Raw genomic sequence first — 20,334 nt, 5'->3', positions numbered from 1 at the left:
TGTAGATATTTTAAGAATATCATCTCTTCCACCATCTCTATCTATTTTTTTCTAAAGATATAAGAATTAGTTTTGTATCTTATATACATATCATTAAATCAATTACAAAAAAAAAAAAAAAAAAAAAAAATTACAAAAAAAAAAAAAAGTAAACTAGTGAAGTATAATTAGGCCGGGCCGACCGACCCTCATTCGCCCTCAAAAAAAAAGGCCGGGGGGTTAAGGGCTTGAGTTTTCATGCTTGACCCTACTTCGACCCGGCCCTCAATCATGAGGGCTTTTATGGTTTGAGGGCCGGGCTAGCCCGGCCCGGCCCTTTTATCACCCCTACCGTCGTCCAGTTGAACAGATACTGAGATTCTGAGAATGATGTCCTCCAGTAGTGTCTGGCGGCTCGGAACCAATAAAGATGCAGTCATTCCCTAACTTCCAAGTGGGCCAACAGTAGATTACCATAGTTTGTTATCTCTGGCCAATTAAGCTTGGAACATCTCCTGCATGTTTTTATTTCCTTAAATCGACTTATTGGTTGAAAAAATCGGCAACAAAACGCAATAATTCTGAAATAAGTCAATATTATGATAAACTAAATTCTTTCAAGACTAACATCCTCCATCTCTCCCAAGTTGCATTGCATCACATATAGTGGCCTCGAGTTTCAAAATGGCATTTTTTAGCGACGAAATGAAACGGAGTAATCTTAGATAAAAACTGAAAACCAAGGTACGGACTGTTTTCACAGACCGCAGATAGACTTCAAAGATGGTGTACACTTGCTTCATCTCTATTCAACTGCTCAAAGTTGGTCCAGCTCCAATTCTATTAGTGGACCTAAAACCTTCCTCCGCGCGTTTTTAACGATACACTGAACACTTCGCTTTGGGATGCATTGGGGACTTTGGGGTGTGCCTCTGCTATGGGGTGGTATCCCAAACTGGGACATTTCATGATATAGTATGATATAGTGCATGCAAGTATAAAACAAAATGACAAGCACATTACAGTCATGAAATCCCATTATAGAGAGTGGCCAGCAAGTCTAAACCTCTTATTTAAAATACGAGTCACCTCTCTCTATATTAAAGCCGAGTATATTTTATGTGGACAATCTCTTTCTTAGGTGGTGCATTTTTGAGACATAGGTATGCCACGTGGATACTCTTAATTAATCATAAGAAGTTTTCTAATATAAAATGAATTCTTAATCTTAATAAGTTTCCAAATACAACACAACTCTAATTAAGGGTGCTGGGTACCTGATTACCCATAACCGAACCGGAACCGAAACCAAATATTTAGGTTTTGGGTCTTAAAAAGTTAGACCCATTTAAAATGGGTAATTAAAAACCGAACCGATAAAAAACCGAATAGTAAAAAAACCCGTGGATACCGAAATCGAAACCGAAACCGATTATTATGATTTCGATATATAAAATTTAGTATTATATTACATTTAAGATAATCAAACTCATACATTATAATATAAAATATATTTTTTACGTGTAAAAGTCTATTAAATATATATAGCATAATAGTAAATGTGTGTTGTTAAATGTATATTTTATAGCAATACGTTAAACAAGTGTATCATAGATGTTAATAATAATGTCAATGTGTATGTTTCAGCATGATTTGCCAAAACACACCAGTTGAGGGTTGGAAGTAATGTTTTTTGGAGATGGTGAAGGAGATGGTGATTGGGGAAAAATGAGACTAGACTTCGGTTTTGAAGTTGCCTACGTACCCAAAGATATTGCTTGGGATCAAGTCTCGATTGCGTAGTTCTGGAAAAATGACGAAGGTTGGATTTTATAGGTAGCATTGATGATAGTTACTTCCTCGTTCTCCAATATTCCAATCGTGGGATGAAGTTGGAGAACTGGCGGAGAACTGGCCCAATCATGGGATGAAGTTGAGAGCTTGGCGACAACCGTCGGCTCGTGGGATGAAGTTGGAGAGTTAGGCGGGACAACCGTCATTCGTGGGATGAAGTTGGAGAATCGGGACATCTGTCGGATCGTGGAATGAAGTTGGGAGAACCGGAAGAGAACTGGCTCGTGGGCGGGATATCTGTCGGCTCGTAGGATGAAGTTGGAGAACTGGCGGAGAAGCTGTCGGCTCGTGGGATGAAGTTGGAAATCATGGAGAACGGTCGGTTAAGTGGGATGAAGTTGAGAACCGGCGGGGAGAACTGTCAGCTCGTGGGCGGGACATCTGTCAGCTCGTAGGATGAAGTTGGAGAACTAGCGGGAGAACTGTCAGCTCGTGGGATGAAGTTGGAGAACTAACTGGCGGGAGAACGGTCAGTTCGTGGGATGAAGTTGGAGAACTGGCGGGACATCTGTCAGCTCGTAGGATGAAGTTGGAGAACTGGCGGGACATCTGTCAGCTCGTGGATTGAAGTTGGAGAACCTGGCTGGACATCTGTCAACTCGTGGGATGAAGTTGGAGAACTGGCGGGAGAACTGTCAGCTCGTGGAATGTAGGCTTTGAGCATGGGCTTTTTCATAGATAAGCTCTGAGCATGGGCTCTGAGCGTGGGCTTGTTTATAGTTAGGCTTTGAGTGTGGGCTTGTTTATAGTTAAGCTCTGAGCATGGGCTCTGAGCGTGGGCTTGTTTATAGTTAAGCTCTGAGCATGCTTGTTTATAGTTGGGCTCTGAGCATGGGCTTGTATTGAATTGGGCTTATATTGGGCCACATTTGTGGGGGCTGGAACAGTGTATATTCTAAATTAACTAATACATTTTATATTTATTAACTTATGCGCTTATATATTTAAATAGGATACACATGTTTGATATATTGTGGTACATGCATTTATTATAAACCAATATGTAGTGTTCATGTTTTATTTAAAATGCATGTAGTTAATTTAAAATCTTGTTAATAAATATATATGTGTATGCACGTAAAATATATCAAGGTAACAAATATATGTGATTGCACGTGTACACGATCGAGTTAATACAAGGAAACAAATATATGTGTATGCATGTAAAAAAAAAAAAAAAAATTAGGATTAGATATTTGATTATTTTAATTTCTATATCAAAGCTTGAAATTATCACATGCATGAATGGTAAATGTTTTAATGTGTATGATTGATATATGTTCATAGATTGATGTAAATATGATTGTTGATACAATGATACATCACTAATTATATATAAAATATTATCATGTAGGAAAATAAAAAAATAAAAATAAAAATAAAAACAAATTTTAGTGCTTAAATGATTGAAATTGTTTAATAATCATAATAAATAATAAAGACTAGAATTAGAACCAAAATCGATAAAAAACCGTGGGTTTTGATGGTTTTGGGTTGAGTTCTATAATTCTCATACTAAAACCGTTGAGAACCGAAACCGATAGAACCGCAAATAGTAAAACCCAAACCGAAACCGCTAAAACCTGACTCATCCAAAACCGACCCATTGGCACCCCTAACTCTAATAAGTAAATCAACATCTGACAAGGAAATTTTGTACGAATCCAATAAGAAAACATTGCTAAATCAACTCCAAAAATTTATGTTAATAATTATTAGTCATTGAATTCCTCACAAAAATTTAAGGGATGTGAATTTTAGAAATGATTTCGGCCATATGGCTAAAGCAAAAATCTCTAAAAGAGAAGGTAATTTCTTATTATGAATCAAACACTTTTAGTGTTCCAATTCTCATATATTTGATCAAATAAAAAAAATTGCTAAAAAATAGGTGATTTGTACAAACTAATTCCCTATTACAAATCATACACTTTTAGTGTCTATGATAAATCACCGACTTATTTCAAATATATCCTTAACACGGCTTCAAAAACACTATATATTCTTCAGTTAATAACTTATTATATGGTGTAAAATAAGCTTCCGACGGTTCCCCACATTCTCTAAGGATTATGTGAGATATACCGAATTAGAACACTCAAAATGTTATTTGCATAATCCTTTCATATACTTGGAATTTGCATTTGTTGTTGGTTATTAACTTCTTAAAAAGTAGACCAATATACTTCTCGAGTAAGTACCCGAATACCCATCACGCACTCTGACATTTTTAACATATGCACTTTTCTTTCTTTTCATTTTTCTTTCTTGGATCTCATTTTGATTTTCAAACACATGCAGGCTACATTATGATAATACACATTAAAAGTCTAGACCTGTAAAAAGAACACCAGCTTATTATGAAGGGGTGCTTTTATTTGCACATTTGATTTATGCTTCTTTGTATGACATTGTTTCTTTAGACAATCTAATTCTATATCTAATAATCATCCAAACACAACCTCTCACATACATATACTCAAACACTCGATTTAGAAAATGCCAAAGTTAACACGAGATCAAATGCCAAGGTGCAAACTCTCCCAAGTTCTTTCTCATTAATGTAGAGAACTGTGCTTCTATTTATTTAAGAACACTATGAAAGGATCGGATGATCACCGATAGTTATATTTGGAAGACAGGTAGATGTAATGCATGGTTATGCATATGATGTTGTTTTTCTATTCAATGTATATAGAGCAATAAAGTACGTTTACATGTGAATCCTGTTTCGACCCCCACATACGTGGCAAACGTCCATTAGTAGGGGTCTCCACTTTATTCGTTTAACCAACAGGGCTAAGGCCCAATTTGCTTTACCATGGATCAATGTACAGGCCCATTAACTCATGTATCTAAGGCTGAACCTTAGCCGCATGGCTTGCCACTAACGTACATTAATTTATGTCCAGATTCGTTTCTTATCAAAGAGATAACTATCAGTTGAGAGTTATATTCAATCACAATTACTTGAGCTACAAGGAGTCTCTACTCTACCTCTATAAATACCAAACTATTTTTCATAAGGAACTACGTGGAAACTTGATCCCTAAAGAATAGATCTTGGGTACGTAGGCAGCCATTATCTTGGTTCAGTTTCATCTCCCCCAACATCAAATTCCTCTGTTTCTTAGTGCGTTCTTTACCATTGCTCTCGTTGTGTTGAAGCAGTTTATTGCCGAAACATAATTGGCGCCGTCTGTGGGTTTTTTGAATCCATTATCACGTAAAACAATCAAGATGGTAAGTACAAGAAGCAGACCGAATAGACAACATATTCCTCCTGCCAATAGGAATCGCAACCCTCGAAATTCAAGTCGGGCAATGCAAGAACCGTTGAACAATCGAGTTGCTCCTAGTGGTAGGATCAATTCTCAACATCCAACTGCAGCAGCACCGCTGCTGCCACTAACACAAACGGCGATACAAACGCCTCCGAAAGAAGGCATCATGGAAGAAAGTATAAGGAAAACCTTCATTCCAGACTGGACCGACCTGACAGGGAAGGCCGACCTCGCAGATTTGAGGAAAATCGCCATCCTAGATAGGTTCAACCAGATAGGGAAAGAAGGCATCACGGAAGAAAGTATAAAGAAAACCTTCATCCAAGACTGGACCGACCTGACAGGGAAGGCCGACCTCGCAGATTTGAGAAAAACTGCCATCCCAGACAGGTCTGACCAGGCAGGGAAAGAAGGCATCACAGAAGAAAATATAAGGAATACCAATATCCCAAATGAGATTGACCTGACAGGGAAGGCCGACCTCGTTGACCTGAGGAAAATCGTCGTCCTAGACAGGTCTGATCCAATAGAGAGGAAGGTGTCACAGAATCAACTAGAGGTAAGACCACAATCCCAGACAAACTACCGACCTAGATAGGCTGGTTACACGCAAAGAAAAAGACAATCTCTAGTCGGACCTGAACGTGTGTATCGCCTAAAATCTCTAACTCTTGTAAGAGGTAATGGCAGGTGTCATCTTCCACATAGGCTCTACCGGGGGCGTTTGTCTGTTTAAATTTTCTGGATAAAATGGATTTCACCCCACTTAACACGAAGTCCCTTTGATGTAACTTCCCACTCATCGTAAAGTTCATTTGAACCTTAACGAAGCTTGTCCGATTCATCCGTATCTGTTGCCACGAATTTCCGAACTGGTGGATGCCACTTCGGGCTTCTAACGCCTATCTTTCATGGATGCTTCTTCAGGGTACTACCAGATCTCTTTGAATGTGGATGATCAAGAGTTTACCGCCTTCATTACCGACCAAGACATTTTCTGCTACACTGTTATGCCTTTTGGTCTGAAAAATGCCGGTGCAACCTACCAAAAGCTTGTCAATACAATTTTTTCCGATCTGCTGGGGATAATAATGGAGGCTTATATCGATGATATAGTCGTTAAATCGAAGCTTACTGGTGATCATCTTTCCGATCTTCAACTTGTTTTTGATAGGCTTAACAAGTATAACATGAGACTCAATCCCGCCAAATGTTCTTTTGGCCTCTCTTCTGGAAAATTTCTCGGGATACCTCATGACTTCGTAGAGGTATTGAGGCTAATCCCGATCGATCTGTGCCGTTATTGATATGCCATCACCAAAAAATAAGAAGGAAATTCAACGACTTACTGGTCGGCTTGCCGCTCTTCATAGATTTATTTCTAAATATTCCGATCGTTGTCATCCCTTCTTCCAGACTTTAAAGGGGGCGGCAACTTAGAACGTTGATTGTGAGATGGCATTGCAACAACTGGAGAAATACTTGGTCAGTCCTCCTATATTGACAAGTCCTTCAACGGGTCAACCTAGTGGCATATACCTGACAGTTACAACTCAAACTGTTAGTGCTGTTCTTTTCATTGATGATGGTAGACCCGTCTTTTTTATCAATAAGACTTTAACCCACTACACCAGAAAATGCGTTTACTAACGGTTATATCCGTTACTTATATTTTTACTAACAGTTATATCCGTTAGCTCTGGGGCGTCACTCTCACTTAGGCCAAATTTAGTAATGGATATAACCGTTACTGATAATAATTTTAGTAATGGTTATATCCGTTACTGAAATTCTTTGTAACAGATAGCCAACTGTGGATGACCCAATTAAATTTGTCATTTCTAACGGATATATCCGTTAGTAATGGATGTGCTATTTACTAACTATTGTTTGCAACGGAAATATCCGTTAGTAAACTGTAGCCACTAAAATAAAATAAAAAAAAATCCTGGGTCAAAATTTTCTCCACCCTGCAAATCTAATTCTTCCACATCTGACTATTCCGTCTCACATAAATATCTACACAACAACTCAAGCAACAAATGAATAACAAGAAAAACCAATAACCAATTAAACTTAATTGAAATAAAACCACCAATCCAAATCTCAATTTACATAGAAAGAAACAAAGCCTCCAATCCAAATCACAATTTACATTGAAACAAAAACAAAGTCTCACAATGAGTTTTCCTACTTCCTTCCTTGATTCATTTCTACCATACACAGATAATATATTGACAAACCTAACAAGCACATGGTTCTCATTGTCAATTACTTGAAATGAAAATGTTTCCTAGCCATAGCACTGAAGTAAGCAAGCATAGCAAATGTACTCTCTTGATCATCTTTACAAAGTCGAACAGTATCTAACGCCTCCTGATCAAATGAAGGAAACAAAAACCATAAGCTGTGTTGTCATTATTAATAACTAATAGCAAAAGAGCTATAAACCTAAGAATAGATATAAGTAGTATTAGTGTATTTTACAAGTATAATGTTTAACTTTGAGTTACCACATAAGCATATGGAATCATTCAGTCAAGTGGCCTAAGTTTCTGTAAGAATATTTTTTTTCTTCCTTTAGTTAGAGCTTTTGCCAAATAGAGCCATTGACTTGATCCTATAATCTTGACTTTGAAATTGAAGAAAAAACAATAAAAAAATAGTACTTGTAAACCGACCAAAAACAGTGCATATCCTTCAAAAATAATATTGCTACCTTGGTCAAGTATGTTAGGGTTCAAGATTTAAAGGGTGGGCAAACCTGAATAACATAGAACACGAGGAATAAACTACCTTTTTAAGATAGAGCCTACAACAATGACCAAATGCGAGATGATGCCATTGACGATATCGACACGTCAAGCTTGCTGGCCAAGGGGTACATGTTTAATACATGCATGAGCTGATTATTCTTACTGAAGTGCAACTGATGCAATTAAAACAAACATAAGCCTAGTGTATTGTCCACATTGTTGTAATGTTGGTCTAAGACACAATGACAAATAAATAAGATACACTACTGCCACTACTTAAAAAATGGAAAACAATTCAAAGTCATTTGTATGTAAATCTAGATTTAAAACCATAGAATGGTTGCAAGCATTTGTTAACAAACTTAAGTACTCAATAACATAAAATTATATCCACTTCACAAGTAGCATAGTTAAAAGACAGATTTTGGAACCTACCTTAGTTTTGCATTGCATATTACAATTGCAAGGATCAAAAACAGAATAAGAAACAAAATGGTTTTAAAAAATGGAACAGGGCTACTCGTTGTGAGCCTAAAAAATAAGGGGAAAAAATGAAACAAAATGACACTTGATTAGTACAAAATGTCAAGGCAAACAAGCAATGAAACTTAGAAGCAGTTACTCGCCTCATATAATCCAACGATAAAAACATAAAAACCATGCTATCTAACCATGATAAAAACATAAAACCATACTTATTATCCAAGTAATAAGTATACTAATAAGAATAAGAATAAGAAAACTTACAGCCATGCGAACCTTCTTAATAAGAGCCATGGGTTTCCTCTTCAAACCTCGCTGAAACATACGATGAGCACGTGCAGTGAAAAGCTTAACCAATTCATTAGTACCCATATCCAAAAGCTGGTCCATATCCACTCCTCGGACTGCAAACTTCCTAACTGTTCTCCTCTTTGGTGTTGCTCCTCCTACCTCAACCTCTGAAACAAAAATGAGACCTTGTAAACTAGGTTTCAAAAGCTGTAGAGATAAAAGAGAGGGTTGTGTTACTATGGTTTTAAGTAAGTAGAATGTACACCGAAGTTGAAAGACCAACATTACTTGAAAGAGTGCAACTATTACACTAATTATATCTGCGCTTAAGAAATAAAGTGCAACTACACAAATTACTACTCCAAAACTTTTTGAGTAAGGACATAAATCACATTGGTATGGTTATCCAAAAAAAAGATAAGTTAGGTTCATCATTATAGAATTAAACAATGAAACTTATATAAACAAATAGCACCAGGTCAAGAACCGAATTACTAAGCCAATACAAAATATTCATATAACCAAGTCAGCTACTCAAGGAAACTTGAAACTAACAATAGTAAGGCCAACGAGAAGTGTGGTAAGATCTGATGGTAAAAGGAAAAGAGCAACATGTATTAGATATAAGTACTAAAAGCTTTTTATATAAAGGGACTAAACGTATCCAACAGCCCCTTCCCTATAATTTATCCTTAATTAATGAAAGAGGAACCAAGTGTCCTATCAGTGACATCTGAAATTAGTAAAATATACTAACAAGACATATTCTTGTGTCTAACTCTAACAACCAGTTGCTGCCACTATGTTTAGATTCATCCAGAAACTCACAAACATATAAGATAGTTGCTTCAGAAAATATTATTCATTATTTATTTAAGTTTACTCCACGATGAACTTAAATATAGCAAGCACGACACAAATGAAGGAATAAACAACATATATTCACAATGATAAACCTAAATATAGTAGTAATAACTTGAGTCAAAACTAAGTTGCAAAAGAGGCAAACTTCTGCTAATGTTATTTCACTTGTTAAGGTTAGCCTTTTCAAATATGTAAGTGAATGAGAATGCTTAGTGACTAAGATTAAAGACCTCCACTTGCTGTATATAAGGTTTACCCATAGGTATCCCATCCCTTGGTAACATAAGTTTCTGAAGAAGTAAGAACTTTTTTTTTTTGCCAACCACATAAAAAGAAGGGGCAACAACCCTAACAAATCCATATAGAAATAGACACACACACCGTAGCCGAACCCCAAAAACTTGGATAGTCTTCTCATGATAGTTTTATAATACCTGCAGGACCACAATGATTCTCTCACAATTGGTTCATAAATTGTGTATCTGAACAAAGACAACAATATATAAGAAACTGTAAAATGACTACGAACAATTAAATATACTTCTCTTTCAATTAGAACTCGGAAGACACCTTAACTAGCTAATCGAATTTTAATCTACCAATATAAGTGTCCCCATCAGGCCATCAGAACTAATTGGGTTTCCAATAAAACTACAAGAAAAACAAAATGAAGGAAAGCTAGAATTGATACACAGGCACACAACGGTTTACTGACCATAGAAGCAACTCTTTAAATGCACTCTTAATCTCCACAATTTAACAAGTCGACAACGATTATGCCTAGAAGAATCAAATAAATAGTCCTCATTTATACTACAACATCAATCAGTAAAACAAGAAGAAACATTCTTTTAGAACACAATAACAACTCCTGTTGTAAACAACTTACTACTTCCTCCATTCATCCAAGGCACAAGGAAATTAAGGAGGGAAAAAAGTAGAAAATAAATCTACAATGGGTGAAATTAAATTATCAATACAGGCTATAACCAAATTACTGGCTAATCAGAATGGCAATTCCGAGAGAAATAGCTAAAAGCGAAGCAACCCAAGTCAGTATCTCAGTTATCCCATGTACCCTTTCTTTAAATGGGTGACTACAAGAACCCATAATTAAAACTGTATAAGTTCCCATGGAAAACACGAAGTAAGAACATACCTAGAAAGGCAACTCCAGCCAATCGAGAAAGCAAAGCAAGGGCAGGAATTTTTCCTCAACCATTATCTTTTAAATCACTAAATTCCAAGCATAAAATGCCTATAGTTCCTTAAACCAGAGTAAACACAGGTACAAGCAAACATAAATTTTTCAAACACAGATATCCTTGATTTACAATCTTGAATAGCCATAGCCATAATGGACAGCATACAAAAGGATGAAAGATACAAACAGAGGCAGCTAGGTACTGAACGGTTAAACAGCTTGAACATTGTACCTTTGGAGGTTGCATCTCAAGGGATAAAGCACCACCACAATATTGCAGTACAGGTGAGTTACTAGAATTAATTTGTTCAGCTTGCTTTGCAGCTCTATGATCCATCCACACAATGATATTTCTCCTTGCATCACCACTCCAAAAAACTGTAATAGGAGAGCCAGCAGCATCCACAACGACTTCAAACGAAACGAAGTTGTCCCAATATTAGGCCATGAGCAAAATGTGAGTAATAAAATAGTGATAGATTACAAATCGAGAGAACAAGTAGCTACAAACCCCACACTACTAACTTGTGCACCATCAATATTTGCTATAGAACATGTTGATTTCACCACGGCACATATTGCATGCCATATATCAGTTGAAGATTGCTGGTTTTAACATAGAAATGTAATAAATATTAAAACATAGAGAGAAAAAAATAATATAATATATTATTATATGTATCAACCTAAATGTAGTCTCCTTCCTTCCATATTTTTATTGGACTACTTCTTGTTCCCAGAAGCTTCCCAGTTTCGTTAAACAAACCTACGTGTTAACAAAAGTAAAACGTTTATTTGTTTATTAATTTGATGAAATGGAAAATGAATGTTACCTGCACGATGAATGTTACCATCGATGAATCCAGTTGTGAAAGTAGCAAAGCCCTAGTTTCTTTTTCCCAACCAAACCCAAAAAAAAAACGAAAATTTCCCAATTGGGAGCATAAATTTAAAGTCCAGCGTTACAGTTCCTACAAAAAACATAATTTCCCCAAATTTATCAACAAGAAAATCAAATAAACCTAACTTGAATAGTTCAAGGAGCATAATTAAAACAAAAAAATTGGAAATTTGCTAGCTAGGGTTTGGGGTAGAAGGAGAGAGAAAGCACATCAGGAGAGTGAGAGAGAGGAAGCGTACCTGATTCTGAGTTGACAAAGGAGACGGGGAGATAGTGTTTGATGGAGGCTTGAAGACTTGAAAGAGATGAGCGTAGGAGATATCGACCATAACCAGTTTTATTTAATTGTAGTCTCTTCCGTTAGTTTTGTATATACCCTTTTGCACTTTATGCGAGTTGTTTTTTATTTGTTCCTAACAGACACAATTGTTACCAAACAATAAAATGATATTTTAATAGTAATTGGAAAAATAAATTGAGGTATACTAACGAATACAAGAGAACCTAACAGTTATGTCCGTTAGGAAGGCAGTGACGGATATATGTGTTACAAATGAAAATTTTGCTGTGTTACAAAATGCCCATTGTGGTGTAGTGACCGAAGCTGAGTCTCGTTATTCAAAGATGGAAAAAATTGCACTTGCATTGGTTCATGTCGCCACGATTTGAAACCATACTTCGAGGGGTTGTTGGTCAATTATCTTGAAAAATCCCTTATGCAAGATCTTTTAAGTAATGCCGCGGGAATCAAGTAGATTAGCCGAATGGGAAAGTTATCTTAGTGCATATAGCATTGTCTTTGAAAGTCGTACTACTGAAAAAGGACATGCTCTGGCTTCTTTGATAGCTGATTTTTCGATTGATGATTATCCTATTGACGATTCCTTGTGCTAGGAAGAATCTATGGAAGACATTCTGCCGCCAATAACTGGGGGCGACGAAGACCAACATGAAAACGCAATTCCTAATCCCATTGACCTATGGATTGTTTACTCGGATGGCTCCCATAGTAAATCACGGGTGCGAATTGGATGCATTTTTGTTAAACCCAAAGAGAAAAAGATTAGGAAATGCGGCGACTTGGCTTCGCCACTTCAAATAACGAAGCCGAATATGAGGCTGCCATTTGTGCCTTGAGAACAGCTTTGACACTGGGGGCGTGAAAGCTCCAGTTATACACGGATTCTCGCCTTGTTGCCAATAAGTTTGGTGGGTCTTTTGAAAGCAAGAGATGAGCGTATGGCGGCTTATCTTAGTTTGATACATAGTCTTGCTCGACAATTTGATAGCATCTCTATCACTCAAAGACCCCGAAATGACATACGTCATGCAGATTTATTGGCTTATCTCTCCGCCGCCGTTAGAAGCGAAGGGTCAAGACACATCACTTTTGCAGTCATCTTTTCGTCAGTCTAAGTTTGAACGTTTTATGCTTGCTTAGTTCGTTACTCTCATTACGAAAAAATCTGACGAAGTTACCACATTTAGCTTCGTCAGTTTAAGTTTGAACGTTTTTACACTCGCTTAGTTCATTACTATCATTACGAAAAAATCTGACGAAGTTACCACATTTAGCTTTGTCAGTCTAAGTTTGAACGTTTTTTACGCTCGCTTAGTCATTACTATCGCTACGACAAAATCTGACGAAGTTACTACGTTTAACTTCGTCAGTCTAAGTTTGAACGCTTTTACGCTCGCTTAGTTCGTTATTATCACTATAATAAAATCTGGCAAAGTTACCACGTTTAGCTTCGTCAGTTGAAGTTTGAACGCTTTTATGCTCGCTTAGTCCATTACTATCGTTCCGACAAAATCTGACGAGGTTACCACATTCAGCTTCATCAGCCTAAGTTTGAACGCTTTTATGCTTGCTTAGCCTAATTTTGCAAAGTTAAGTACGCAATGGGGGCGTTTTTCTCTACGTGGGGGCGTCTCGTTCTATTTCATTTCAACTGCATAAATCTACAACATTATCAGTTTTCCGCAGGTATGTTATCTGACATAACAACAATATTCAATAACAAACCCATTTTTATTTTTCATCAAAAGAAGTTTTAGCTCTATAGTATTACATTTACACAATTATCTAATCAATTGTCTTATGGTGTTCGATTAAATCTTCATTTTCTTCTTCGAAATCTGCATTCGCTTCGCTTAGCGCTTTCGGTTAACTATTTTCCGCAGTCATTCTTTTTTCTAAGGCATTGTGCTGATCTTTCTACGAAAAAAATTTCGAGCGAAAATTTTCGTCAGCTTCATTATTTTTTCTAAGGCATTGTGCCGATCTTTCTACGAAAATTTTTCCGAGCGAAAATTTTCGTCAGCTTCATTATTTTTTCTAAGGCATTGTGCCGATCTTTCTACGAAAATTTTCCGCGCGACAATTTTCTTCAGTTTCACTATTTTTTCTAAAGCATTGTGCCAATCCTTCTACGAGAATCTTTCCGAGCGAATTGAACATTTCCAACAGTTTCATTATATTTTTCTAAGGCATTGAGTTGCTTTTTCCGAGCGAATCTTTCCGAGCAAATTGAAATTTTCTGACAACTTCGTTATTTTTTCTAAAGCTTTAAAGCATTGAGCCGATCTTTCTCAACGAAATTTCTGTCAGCTTCTTTAATTCGTCTATGACATTCATTGACTTTTGTGCGAATTCTTTCTCTGTCAACTCTTTGTGAATATAATTTTCTCTTAATACCATCGTTTCTTCGTGCAACGAAAATTCGCATTACGTCAACTTTCTTAGCGAAAACTTTCCGACGGCTTTATTATTTTTTCTAAGGCATTAAGCCGATTTTTTTGAGTGAAACTTTCCGAGTCCAAATTTCCGACAACTTTATTATTTTTTCAAAGGCATTCAGCCGATCTTTCTGAGTGAACTTTCCAAGTGAAACTTTCCGTCAGCTTCATTATTTTTTCTAAGGCATTGGGCTGAACACCCTAAGCAAAACCTTTCTTTAGCTTCTTTATTTTTTTCTAAGGAATTGCGATCTTTCCGCTTGATATTTTTCGTCAGTATCTTTTGCTCGTAATTCCTCCGTTTTAACCTGCGACAAAAATACAAATATTTTCATTAGTCTTTCAGACTTAACCAAAATTATAAGATAACTAATAACAAATACTAACATACCTGTTTCATGCTATCGAAAATCATTGAAACCGTTTAAAATATTTTTCGAGCTCATCCAACGACATTTTTTTTTAGCCATTGCTTTTCGAATAGTAGCCCTGACATTCTCTAGCTATCATTCTTTCATTTACAATCCGGTTCTTTTATTTTTCTTGCTCGCGCACAAGGACCTTTTTTTTTTTTTACATGTTTCTTTTTTCAATTTTTTTTCCCGTCATCTCGACCATTTGTTCTCTAATTCGACGCATGTTCGTTTGCAATGTGCTTGACTTTGCCGGTGATCTATAGTTCTCCTCATCTAGCCCCAGCATTAAATATCTCAACCCCACCTATAAGTTTCATTAGCTCAGTATCGTGTACAAAACAATAAGAGAAGAAAATCTAACATCATGACTTTCAATGTGCGTTACACTTGGACAAATATAGCTTTTTTGATACTTACTTTTAGATTGCCTTGAGGATTGGCTTCAATACTGCCGCGCTGACTAGCTTTTTCGATATTGTTTTCGTTGTTGTTTGAGACCCGTAGTTGGTCCATTGGTTTTTGAGGCCTAGCTCGTCCAGTATCTGGCAGCACTTGCTTGCTCTTCTTTGTTGAATCCTCTTGCCCATATGATGCCATGCAAACATTGGTCCAACTTCATTAGACTTCCAAAGCATGTTCCTTGAGCTTGAGCTTTTTGATCAACTTCACAATAAGAAACAGGAGCATGACCATTTGTGCAAGTCGTATTTTCCTTTGAAGTTATGTTGTCATTCATAATCTTGGATCAGCAAGAGCATGGCTTGCCACTGGAAGGGCAAATAAACTCACCTCCTAGAGGGATTTCCGAAGATACACTAGTATACAAGGCATTATCAGTTTTGGCAAAAACTCGAAAGGCATCAATAATCGGCCTGTAACCTGTGCACCTACATAAATTTCCAGCAATGCATTCTTCAATCTACTCTTCACTAGGTTGCGTTTGATTGGCTCTCAGTAATGCATACGTAGACATGACAAAACCGGGAGTGCAGAATCCACATTGTGAACCGTGAGGGTGGGCCAGTGACTCCTACACACCAATTCAAAATTCCAAAGATGCATAAGCAGTGATCTGACCAGAAAACGTCATCAAGTCACAAAGACATTGATCAATAAATAGGAGATGATATATAAGATGAGTAAAAATGTTGAAGCCATTACCAAACTTGTTCACAAGTGGATATAACATACTGAAGCTTGGAACCTTTGACGTAATACCCATGATGAGCTTTTAGAAGAAAAAAAGTAATATTAATGGACGTTAGTGTGTGGATTTGTTGGTGGTTCTTCATTGGCTCTTGATATATATGCATGTAGAGGATTAGAGAATTATTGGAGCTGGACGAAAGTATTGGAGAATGGGTCGAAGCTTTTCTTTTACACGATTTGGTGGTGATATTTCAACACTTGTCACCATCAGGCGCACTTGATATATAAGCAGAGTTTGATGGTGAGAGAACGTACCTGCTAGTCCACGCGAAGATGAAACACAGCGTTCTAGAGCGGTAGTATTGCGACAAGCTTTCTGCGACTTCAGGGAGTCTTGACCACGTCTGTTTGATAAGTGCCAGCACTTATATAGGGTTTCCGAGATGGTTTTCCATTGGTGGTGGGATTCTTTTCTAATCCAACTTCGTCTCTAATCTTAATTCTTATCTACTCCACATTCTTATCTCATCCGAACACTTTGAGTCAAATTAGTATTTAACTTCCTTTTATTACTATTATTACTAAACTGCCCCTACGTTTAATTTTAACGGTCTAATCCTAGTATCGCTATTCCGCTGGCACGCGTCGTCGAAATCAACTTTTGTATTGTTACATAATGCGTTCGGTACAGTTTCGGCAATCAATTTCTTTTGAATTTTTTTCTGTGCATCTATTATTTTTTCTGTGCATTTTTCAGCCATTTTTTAACTACATTGCGTCCCGTATACATTAGTTTGACATTATTTCTTTTCGATAATTCACAATTTTTTTCCGATTGTCCATTTTCTTATCGTTTACATTCACACGACACTTTGTTATACATTTCACTTACTATTTTCGTATTCCATTTTTTCCTTGCTTTTTCTTCTCTTCTTTGCCATGTGAACTTTGTTCGCATGACAAAGAGGGGGCGGTGTTTCGACCCCCACATACATGGCAAACGTCCATTAGTAGGGGTCTCCACTTTATTCGTTTAATCAACAGGGCTAAGGCCCAATTTGCTTTACCATGGATCAATGTACAGGCCCATTAACTCATGTGTCTAAGGCTGAACCTTAGCCGCATGGCTTGCCACTAACGTACATTAATTTATGTCCAGATTCGTTTCTTATCAAAGAGATAACTATCAGTTGAGAGTTATATTCAATCACAATTACTTGAGCTACAAGGAGTCTCTACTCTACCTCTATAAATACCAAACTATTTTTCATAAGAAACTACGTGGAAACTTGATCCCTAAAGAATAGATCTTGGGTACGTAGGCAGCCATTATCTTGGTTCAGTTTCATCTCCCCCAACATCAAATTCCTCTGTTTCTTAGTGCGTTCTTTACCAGTGCTCTCGTTGTGTTGAAGCAATTTATTGCCGAAACAAATCCATAGAGCTTTTTCCATCACAATAAAAACTGACTATAACAATCTAGATTTTGTATTCGGATATCATAGGGAAACACAAATGAACTCAAAAGCAAAATTGTGTTTGACACTTATGACAGTTTCCTTTAGGGCCCAAATGGTAAGCAAAACCTTAAGTATATGTACTTAACTAATTTTATTTATAAACAATACATTGACTTTCTTACAACCTTCTTACATTTCATTGTAGCTCCTGGAACAGAAATTGGAACTGACTCTTATACAAATACAAGATACGGTGAGTGAAATTACTTCATTCAGGAGCAAGGATTAAATTAAATGATCGAGGCAATTGTCTTTGATTTCCTAAGTTTTGTTCTTTTTTTCCCGAGTACAGGAAGATAGGATAGTGCTAAAAATAAAATTTTAAAATTTGTGTTCATTCTGAGTGCAGGAAGATGTGATAGTGCTAAAAGATATGGGTCATGATGCTTATAGATTGTCCATATCATGGAGTAGGATCCTGCCAAGTATGTTTCACCTCTCTAACTTCATAAATGGGTGTGGATGCTTATAGAATGTCCATATCGTCATGGAGTAGGATCTTGCCAAGTTGTATAATAATATGATGTCCTATATGAGCTACTCTTGGTATTGCATAAGAAAACTATTATTGAATTTGCATTGTAATGAGCATATCAAAGCGATAGAACTACATTTGAACTTGCAATAGCTCAACAACCTTTATTCGATACACAACAAACTTTGGTTGCAAAGAGAGCCACCTAAACATTTTTTGGTTGTATGAATTTTAATTTTGGAGTAAAATATATCGAAGCTTAAAAATTCTTACAAGTGCATGTTCTACTGATAATTGATGGATGATAATTTTTTGGTTCAAAAGAGTGAAGAGTGTTTGTGTGAATTATTGTTATACTTATTTTTGTAGCACTTTATTGATACCATCAAACTTAACCCTTTCAACATTAGTGTAATATTGGAAGAACTTTGTGATACTATTTCTTCATTCGAATTTTGTTTTGCAATGTGCTTGCAGAAACATTGAGAATAGATAACTCTACTATAAGAAATAAGGAAAAAAGTGGAATAAGATGGAATATTTAAGCATTTTATTGTAAGTTTAAGATGTGTGTTAGAAGCTTCAAGTTTGGAAAGGGAATGCTATTTGAAAGACACGCTTTTTTTCCATCCATTTGATTATTAGATTGTTTAAATCTGAAAATTAATGGTCATTACTCATTTTACCCACCCAATCTTACGTTAACACTTTGACATGTTCATATTGACGAAAGACATAGAACGACATGATATTCTCTGTTATTCATGTTGGAATTGAATAAGTATATTTTGCATGTATACAAGCAATCACCTAGAAAAGGAGAAAATACTTGGGGGAGTATTCTAAGTAGGTGAACACATTTTCTTGAAAGAGAATTTTTTTTGCATTCATAAATTCATCGTAGAACACGTTCATGTGATAAATCTTTTCAAGTGGGAGTAGTGAATTTTTTGAGGATATGGAAACAATCAATCTATTTTAGTGAGTTGATAGATATTTTAGTGATTTGTACACATTAGTACGTAAGCTGAACGGTGATGATTTACCATTAAATCACCATAAATCTAAGAAAACTATTATAGTTTAAGATAATTCCATTTGAAAATTACGGATTAATATCTTAAACCACAAAATGAAGAGGCTATCTCAATTTAATCCCTTAGTTTCCAAGTACTTATATAACCATAATTGCTGCTCATTAACGTATTTCGATTTATTTTCAATAAAAATATATTCTGATTCGAATTTTTGTGTGAGACATTTTGTAAAGCCTTGCTTTTTAGCACACAAAATATTTAATAAATCCCGGGCGTATGCCTGGGTCCAAAATCTAGTATATATTATAGCTCCACGTGTCATGGCTAATTAAGAAAAAATAGGAGAAAAAAATGAGTTAAGAGACCCACGAAATTAAAACATTGCGAAAAGAGGCCCAAAGAAGACCACAAAACCTCTTTCTCCCACCGAAACCCTTTCTTCAACTCATTCATTCAATGTAGTTCATATATTTATCCTTAGATACATATTATAGCTATACCCTCACTAATCTATTTTTTGGAGCACTCGTAGAGACTCCAATTTTTTCTAAACTCTATTACTAATTAGGAAAAAGTATGATATAAATAAGAAAACAATATTATCTAGAGTTTCACAGAGTCTCTAACTTTTCCTAAACACTATAACTAATTACGAAAAAATAATCCTATATAGAGTTTCACAGAGTGTCCAACTTTTCATAAACAATATAGCTAATTACCTAATTATGATAAAATAGGAGACAAAAAACTAAATTGTAAAACACAATAGTTCCCATTGAAAACGATTCTCCTAATAAAACCCTTTCGATTTGATGCGCCATCCATTGTGGGATTTAGACATTTATTCATACTTAAGGATTCCAAAAATCACAATTTTGGCCACAATAATTACGACATATTCCAATTAAATTTATGAATTTATAATTTTTCAATACTATAATGTAATTTCCAATTTTATAAAATACACACACACACACACACACACACACACCACACATATATTCGGTGGAATAACGAAATTCAGTTAAAGTGGATGTTGGGCTTAAATAAATTATATACCAAATAAAAACAAATTACATGTGGAAAAGTAAATTATACAAAAAATAACATCACAAAATATATAATAGAAAAAGGAAGAATAAAATAAAATAATGGCTAACCAATAATGATAAATATTTTAAAATATATATAATACTGCATGAAAATAACGTCAAAGAACAATTAACGGGGAACCGAAAACTGGATGCAAATGTATCGTACTAACCTCAAATAATATTTAATTGGAAATCGAAAACTGGATGCAAATGCAAGCATTAAAATAATCTTAAAAAGTAATTAATAGAAAATCAGAATATGGATACAACTGCATTAAACTAACCTCA

General features: G+C 35.9%; 1 long non-coding RNA gene across 1 annotated transcript; it reads right to left on the bottom strand.

Moving 5' to 3' along the window:
• Positions 1–10,866: 10,866 nt before the first annotated feature.
• On the bottom strand, positions 10,867–11,909 carry LOC147525277 (uncharacterized). Its single transcript, XR_015197920.1, has 3 exons — positions 11,856–11,909; positions 11,402–11,686; positions 10,867–11,321 (listed from the first exon to the last, which is right to left on the bottom strand). It is a non-coding gene; the product is annotated as an uncharacterized LOC147525277 (long non-coding RNA).
• Between the last annotated feature and the right edge of the window lie 8,425 nt (positions 11,910–20,334).

Source organism: Coptis chinensis, chromosome 1, assembly GCF_015680905.1.
Source record: "Coptis chinensis isolate HL-2020 chromosome 1, ASM1568090v1, whole genome shotgun sequence".
Lineage (NCBI taxonomy): Eukaryota > Viridiplantae > Streptophyta > Magnoliopsida > Ranunculales > Ranunculaceae > Coptis > Coptis chinensis.
The sequence above is the reverse complement of the archived record's forward strand: the minus strand, read 5'-3'. Positions and strand labels throughout refer to the sequence as shown.